The following is a 7,500-nucleotide window of genomic DNA, read 5'->3' as shown; positions in this document are numbered from 1 at the left end:
TTTAGCCATGGGAAGGATTTGCATCAAACGGTAGGTACTTGGTGTCTCTTTTTATATTGTTTCAATTTTTTTTAAACAAGGTATAAAACGTTCAGTAATTATACAATTACCCTAACCTAAACCCTAATCCTAACTTTTGGTTGACGTTCCCTTTCTGGCTTCAGCACAAGCTGTATGCAAAAGTTTAGTCATCCCCTTTTGAGTTTTTGAGATGTAAGAGACAATGAACTGTAGCACATGCATAAACATCAAGGACAAATTGAATGTCCATGTTAGCCCTCCAAGCAATAAAACAAGGAGCATTATAATTGTTGACTCTTAATTCATTTGGCTGCCGTTTTAAAAATAGTTAGAGGAGTGAGGCTTGATCTTATAGCTAGTAAGCATGCTTCTTCCGATAGATTCAAATTGACAAGCAGGTGGTCAGACGTGATGTCTTCTCCTTCTTTCATATCATTCAATTGCTTTTTTCTATGGTTTTCTAAGTTTCTTTGAGCTGTTTTCATTCATTATTGTCCCAATTGATCTACTTGCCTTCATACATGTAGGTGGCTGCTGATAATTAAATCGACATTCTGTCTTGGACTTCTTTTTGCAAGTGTGAGAGTGTCTATGTACTTGCTTGTTGACAAGTTTTAGCAATTCAGGGTTGTGACTGGGTTTCTGGCTGTAGTGTATGTCCATATTTGGTATTTCATTATTTGGAAGTGAACATGCGCTGAGCGAAAAGGGACGCCATTTTAAATGAAGCATTAAAACTGTTGTGTTGTTAAGACGTGTCTCTGGTTGATCTACATACGCTACACTGACAAGTGATATTGTATGACTTCTTTGTCACTGACAAAACCATATGTTGGAGCATTGTCAAGTCATATGAACATATGAATATGAGTTGAGCCTCTTTTGTGATATTCAACTCTATAAAACCAGTCAGAAAATTTACCTAAAGGTGCTACATTACTGCACAGAAATTTTCTTATAAACTGAATAATTTGGTAGTTAATTATCTGGCACACGTGACTGGATCACTTTGAATTAATCTACACTTTTCCTCCTTATCTAAACTTTCCCGTTCAATATCATTGTATTGTTTGTCGTCAACAAGTTGGCCTAGAATTCTTAAAAGATGAATCCACTGTGTTTCTGCTGAGGAGAAACTGCAAAACCAAGATGACTAATCATTGCAAAAATGTCCTTATTAGCTTTTTCAAAATAAGGAGGTGAACCTCTCAATACCCTCAAGAAGTTAAAACCCTAATCATGGTGGATTAATTTTTCTCTAGCACCTTGTTGCTTTAATTGTCCAGCAGTTATTGATCTTTTATTTATATGACACCTACGCAGAGCAATCTTTGCCTTTCCAAGCAAAATTTTCATCTGCAGTTTCTTAGTTTTAAAGAATATATTTCCACACACATGGCACATCTGTGATCAGATCGTGTCAATTCAGACTTGCATATTACTAAAACGAACAGGAGTGATTCTTTTGTCATTATCGGATTTTTTTACCTAGAAATATACCTGGATGGGCTTATTCTTCTGCATATTGAAATAATTGCTTTAAAAGCGCTCTTTTCTTTGAACATAGTTGACATACCAAACTTTATAATGTGTTGCCAAATCTTACTAAGTACCGCTCAAAGATAAGCGAACCATCAAACGTGTTGCCAACGCGTTGAGAACGAAGAGTCAACGCGTTTGAAAATAAGACCAACGCGTTTGCAAAACTAGTTTCTTTTCAACGCGTTTGATCTTTTGTTATTCATTTTCGCCCCTTTGAATTGTGTATGTAAAAAGGCGACAGAGAGAAAGTAAACAATGCGTGATTGTTGACTAAAGTGGAGTCCCGAACGTCGCAGATTTATAAAGGTTATGCGGCTCTGGCTTTTGTTTCTGCAATTTCTTTCAAACTCATTGAAGAGTTATGGAGCGTTTTTTGCGGCGAAACTAAAAAATCTTTCAGCTAAGCGGCACGTGTTGCGGCGGAAAGACTCTCTCTTGATGTAGTACGTATTTTTTTATACACTTTCTACATTCCGCGAATGTTCAGTTCAGATGACGGTGAACTACGATAGCTAGTTCGCCGCGATGTTTCTTGTCAAGTTGTCTTGCATTTGATTAGAGCGGTAAGATATTCAGCAGACCCGAATTAAATCCAGGAAACGTTTGCTATCGCCGCTGCTCACTGTTCGTGATGTTGTCCTTTTGTGGTGCTGTGACCTTTCATCTCCTCCCTACTGAAGTTTAATTTGTTTCGTAACGCATTAGGAACTGAAGGTTCGTCCAGTTTCAAGAGGTATTAAGATTGTTTTCGGGATTTTTGGGGGGTTTAATTGGAGATTTCATTGATTTAAAACTGCATCATTTTCATACGGAAAGTAAAATTAAGTCGGCTTGTCGCATCAAATTTTTGCATCTTCAGTGTTGAAACAAGCGCAATGCGTATTTTCGTTCCTGTATATCTAAAATGATTTTATCTTTTAAGCAAACTACTACTCCAAATGTCGACAAAATCATTGTACCCGGCGCTTTAGGTTCATGCAGTTAAAAGCTGAAAGACAGTTGAAAAGCCATTCACAGATGTTTCGCAAGGGAGTGTTTAAAACTGCTTGCCGGCGGAATAAATTATTACGCTTGAAGTGTTTTTGGTCGTTTTAAATGTTATTTTGCATTTTCAGTTTAAATGGCACGGCTATGCAACGTGAAAAATCCGAAAACATTCACCTTTTTGTTTTTAAGACGTCGCAAGCCAAACTTTGCACAGCCCGGTCACCCCAAAACGCAGACTGCAGACCGTGCAGACCAGGTGTAAAATATGGCGTTACCCTCACTGTCATTGAGAGCTAACCGTAAACAGGCTAACCTGAATGCCACTTAAGCCTAATTAGGCTAACCGAATGTTATTTAGGCCTAATTCAGGCTAACCGAATTTTCATTTTACAGACGGTCTGCACAGTCTGCAGTTTGCGTTTTTCAGTGTCCAGCATAGTCAGACGACGAGACATCGTTTTATTTTGTGGCATTACTTTCCGAACGCATCATTGAACTTCTTTTGCGATGCAAATTCAACTTAGAGGATTCGGGAGTCGAGCTTCGCAGCGATTGCAGAAACCCGCCCACAAAGAAGCGTTTCCGTTTGCGACACAAGCTGCACGTGAACTCAAAGCCCTTCCATATTTTTCCCGTTCAATTAACGGCTCATTTATCGAGGCTCATGTTTTCCCTTACAGTGCTTTTGTTTTCGCTGTCATGTCAGCGCGCCATGCCGAAAATCGGCTTATAATATGAGTGATAGGCCTGGCAAGAGATTTCACCAGACCATCATGAAAGTCAAGGTGAAAACTGTGATAAATAATTTCGGTTCATTTTCTAAAATGATGCAAGGTACTTACTTGATTTCAACCTCAGCTCTCTCGCGAGTCCAAATTCCCAATGAAGACCTGGAGTCAACTATCTACGGTGGCCCACAACTGTCACATCAAAACCAAATGCTCACAGCAAATTCAAATCACTCACATTTTCAAATCACTCACAGCAAATTACAATTCACTTACAGCAAATTCAAATCATCCACAGCAAATAAGTACAAAGCACTCACATCAAAAATTCAAAAGTGTCGATCACGCTAGGCGTCTTCAGTCGCCTCCAGCCAGCGGTGCAAGACGTCAAAGAATATTTGTCATACATGAGGCCGCTACCTGCGAAGTTCCGCACCTGCACCATTAATGGCGACATTGTTTTTGTTCGAGTCAAATTAACCCATTCACACCTAAAAAATTCGGCAGGCGTTGGACAGAGCAAAATTTATTAAGTTTCACACTTAGGGGTCAATGGCTTAAGTCACTAGCGTTTTCTTCTACCTCAACGAACGAGAACCATGTTTTGTTTCCACTGTAAGTCTACCGCTGCTGAAGGTTCCAATTTATACTGCTCCAGCTGTGGACAAGGTAAGTTTCCCTTGACATTTTGATACCGTATTTCCTTAAAGGTCAATTTTAAATGGCTAGGGAAAACGTACCTTGTCCACAGCTGGAGCATTAATTGGAACCTTCAGCAACGGTAGCAATGGTAGCAACACTTATTGTTGCATAAATCATCATAAAATTCACTGCATCTTAATGATAACACTGCTATTAGAAACTGAGAGGCTATCTTTCCGAAAACTCGGATGATTTAAACAATTTAAAGCTCGGGCAAAACGCTTGAACATTTGCTTCAACAACCGTTCCATTTTGTTGAAGAGCGATGTTGAAACCGTCCCCTCCCCCCTTTCAACCGTGTTGAAACATGTTGAATCGAAGTTGAGTCGATGTTGAACGAGTTTAAGAGCCTTTAAACTTTGCTTCAACAACCATTCAACATTTCTTTTGTTTTCACGAATGTTGAATGAAGTTGAAGCCCTTTGCCCCTCTCTTTCAACATTGTTGGGTATGCGCTTGCGCACTAATCGGTCTCTCTCAATGACGTATCCACGTCCGTATGCACAGTAACAACCGCGGCTGCAGCCTGGGACTGAATACAAAGCCTCTCGTGAGTTGTTGATGATGTGTTGTTGTTGTCCCCCCTCCTTCAACATCAGGGCCCGGTTGTTCGAAAGCCGATGAACTTAATCCAGGATTAGCGTAAATTTTTGTTTCTTGTTTTCAGCTTTTTGGTGAAAATTTATTTTGCTTATTTTTGTGTTTTTGAGATTGATTCCTTCTAATGTAAAGTTTTGCCGAATATCAGTGTTGAACAGCACTTGGGAGTAGAGAAATAAACTCCTTGGTTAATTTTTAATATGGGATTAGCGTTAATCGGCTTTTGAACAACCGGGCCCAGGGAGCACTGAGCATGCGCGAAGGGAATCGAATTATTCGAGATCGGCGCCATTGTTATTTTGAACGCGCTGCCCGCGGGTTTTTAAACGGGCGATCTACACTTTTAAAAATATTTTGTCAAGAGAGATGAAAGATTGTAACAAAATTACACACTTTTCTATCACTATGGATATTCTTCGAGTTTGTTGGGCGTTCCGATGAGAATATTTTAATGATCAAATTGCGAACAAAACGAGATAAAGGCCCAAAGAAGTGGAGTTTGGCATTTGATTTACCGAAGTTCAAGATGTTCACACGAGAAGGCAAATGATGCAGGTTAGTATGAAGATGTTGAAGCTTTATTGTAATGAATCATAGGGCTGCATATTGACACGATCCTCAGATACACCACCCTTTATGAGATGGAAATTTTGAATTTGAGCTGATTTTGCTTCAACTTTGAAGTAAGTTTTCATCATAATTCCGCCGGCCCCCAAGCTTTAAATTACTTCAAATAACATTGTGTCTTCTTCCTCTTTGCAGCCACTTGGGACTCCCGGCTTTAAAAAATGCGCTGTTTGTAGGATTACAATGTTATTACAACAGCTTTTGGCAAATTTTTATTTGGGAAGTTTTGATAGATTTTCCAAGTCGTGGATCACAAAAGTCTTCTGTCTTGCTGCTCTCCAAGTCTGTCGTGCAGAGCATTTAGTTGTCCATTTTTAACAAGGTTGTAGTGTCATTTCAATACACGATGACTTTTGCAATTTTTTTTCCTGTGCTTCAGTAGGTATTTTTGTAATTGCGTTTTTCGTCTCCTAGAGCTAACTTAAGTCAAAAGTTCGGTTAAACTACCCTTTTTCGCCGGCCCCCAAGTCCGAGAACACTTTTAGTGCATCGTTTGTTTATTTGTCCTCCGCTTCATCTGGTTTATTTATTCCGAAAAAATGCGTGCTCTTTTTTGTAGCAAGGCAAACTACTACCGTTTACTGTCGAAGATTGCACATTTTAAGCTTGTCCATGTAGTTTTCGAACCGGATGGCGTAAGCTCTGTTATCGTGTTTATTTCATTAGCATGCTGTTATGGCATGGAGACTAGCATTAGAAGCTCGTCGGTTTTTTTTTCTACGTGCAGCAATTGAATTTACCTCAGCAAGTGTTCTTAGACGAGCGATTTAAGAAATAAGTGAGAATGCTCATTCAAAAAGATTTGGTTGTAATTCTGGAGACGAGCTCTGTAGGGCAGAACAGACATTTCGCTTTTAGTGTGTATCCCTTAGCCTGTAGAGGAATGCCAATCACGATTTCTTTAGATGTATGTGTTAGTTATACATTTGTACAAAAAAAATGTTAGGAAACACCTTTTACTTGCCAAAATCCCGTTGTACCGTCTAGAATAAGTGAAAAATGCACTTGATTATCTTCAAGACCTGTCACTATATTTTGATCATCTTCTCAACAATCATTATTCACAAATAATATGTTACACATCAGATTTGTCATGTACTGGCTCTTCCAACAATCCATATACTGTAGTATAAAAATCAATAAATGTTCACCACAATTCACGGGTAAAGGAAGATACAAAATTATGTTGAAAACTAGATGAACAATAATACTTTCAAATTTGCAATGAGAGTAAGCAAGGGAGTTCATCTACATATTACCTTGAATGTTATTTGTACCCAAAAAATGTTGAATTAATTCTGGGTGCAGTGTAGCAAATTTTTATGAGCATTTACAATGTATGTAAAAACCAAGATAGTGTGAGGAAGAGGGAGAGAATGGTTTACTTAAGTTGAAAGAAATGAAACCCTATATTATTGATGTTTACTTCAGACCTAAAATGGCCATGTTTGATCCTTGCAGTTGTGCCCCCCCACTCATGCATAACCATTCCTGCAAGATATCTGATGAAGTTACTGATGTTTCCAGAAGATCTGATTGCAATAAGGCCACCTTGTAGCCCATGCTTGTGGCTTTCAAAGAGGCTAATGGTTGTATGCATTAGAAGCTTGTCTCTTTGTGCTTTGTAGTGACATCTGTTCAGACATGTATTCTGAGCCATGATCAGAAGTACTCTGCAAATTATTATTTAGTTTTAAGGTTAGGCTGTTAATTGAAAGGACAAGGGGAATGTAAATTATCTAGAAGAATGAAAAGAGTTCCATATTGCATGTCTTTAATTTGAAGAGTTTACTCATCACAGTTTCTCGAAAAGTGTCCATAATTCTCCATGTCTTAGGTTTATCAGTAAGCTTGCTTTGGAAAAAGTGTTTCATGTACAGAATTAAAAGTTAGGATCAAAAGAACTGACAGCGTATTCTCTGCTGTTTAGATAGATGAGCAGTGGCTCAACAATTGGAGCAATGGACAGAAGTGATGGCTGAGGGGTCAAGTTTTGTGGAAAGGTGTTACCTTGAGAACCAGTTGTGAATGAAGATAAACGGGCAGATTGGTTATGTGAAACAGCCGTATTTGAAGCTCTTGAAGTTCTGGATTATGATTGGAATCTTAAACACTCATAGATAATTAATTTGTTTGCAGTAAATTTAACAGATGTGCTGAATTCATGAGGCTCATACAAATGGGATTCTTTGTTGCTTATAAATTCAATGTACAGTTAAGATTTCACTAGTTGGAGTTACATCCATCCTACATAATAAAATGTTACATGTCATAGTCTCAGTAAGGTGACCAG

General features: G+C 38.6%; 2 protein-coding genes and 1 long non-coding RNA gene across 4 annotated transcripts in view; 1 reads left to right on the top strand and 2 right to left on the bottom strand.

Annotated features, from left to right (window-relative positions):
• The window catches only part of LOC137978776 (tenascin-like), an 8,582-nt gene extending 4,965 nt beyond the window's left edge, over positions 1 to 3,617 (bottom strand). Inside the window, exons 1-2 of one of the 2 annotated variants that reach the window (XM_068825835.1) lie at positions 3,599 to 3,617; positions 3,393 to 3,470 (exon numbers count right to left, since the gene is read on the bottom strand). The gene's annotated coding sequence lies outside the window, so the exon portion shown is untranslated. Of the gene's footprint in view, positions 1 to 3,392; positions 3,471 to 3,554 lie in introns of both variants that reach the window. The other variant, XM_068825834.1, reaches the window with a different exon arrangement.
• Positions 1 to 7,500, bottom strand: part of LOC137979256 (symplekin-like) — a 203,657-nt gene that overhangs the window by 143,443 nt on the left and 52,714 nt on the right. The gene's annotated exons all lie outside the window — the stretch shown is intronic.
• The window catches only part of LOC137979683 (uncharacterized), a 2,989-nt gene continuing 185 nt past the window's right edge, over positions 4,697 to 7,500 (top strand). Inside the window, exons 1-2 of the long non-coding RNA XR_011118383.1 lie at positions 4,697 to 5,135; positions 6,669 to 7,500. The exon at positions 6,669 to 7,500 is cut by the window's right edge and continues 185 nt beyond it. This is a non-coding gene — a long non-coding RNA (uncharacterized lncRNA). The remainder of the gene's footprint in view (positions 5,136 to 6,668) is intronic.

This window comes from Montipora foliosa, chromosome 12 (assembly GCF_036669935.1).
Source record: "Montipora foliosa isolate CH-2021 chromosome 12, ASM3666993v2, whole genome shotgun sequence".
Classification (NCBI taxonomy): domain Eukaryota; kingdom Metazoa; phylum Cnidaria; class Anthozoa; order Scleractinia; family Acroporidae; genus Montipora; species Montipora foliosa.
This window is presented reverse-complemented; position numbering and strand designations above follow the sequence as displayed.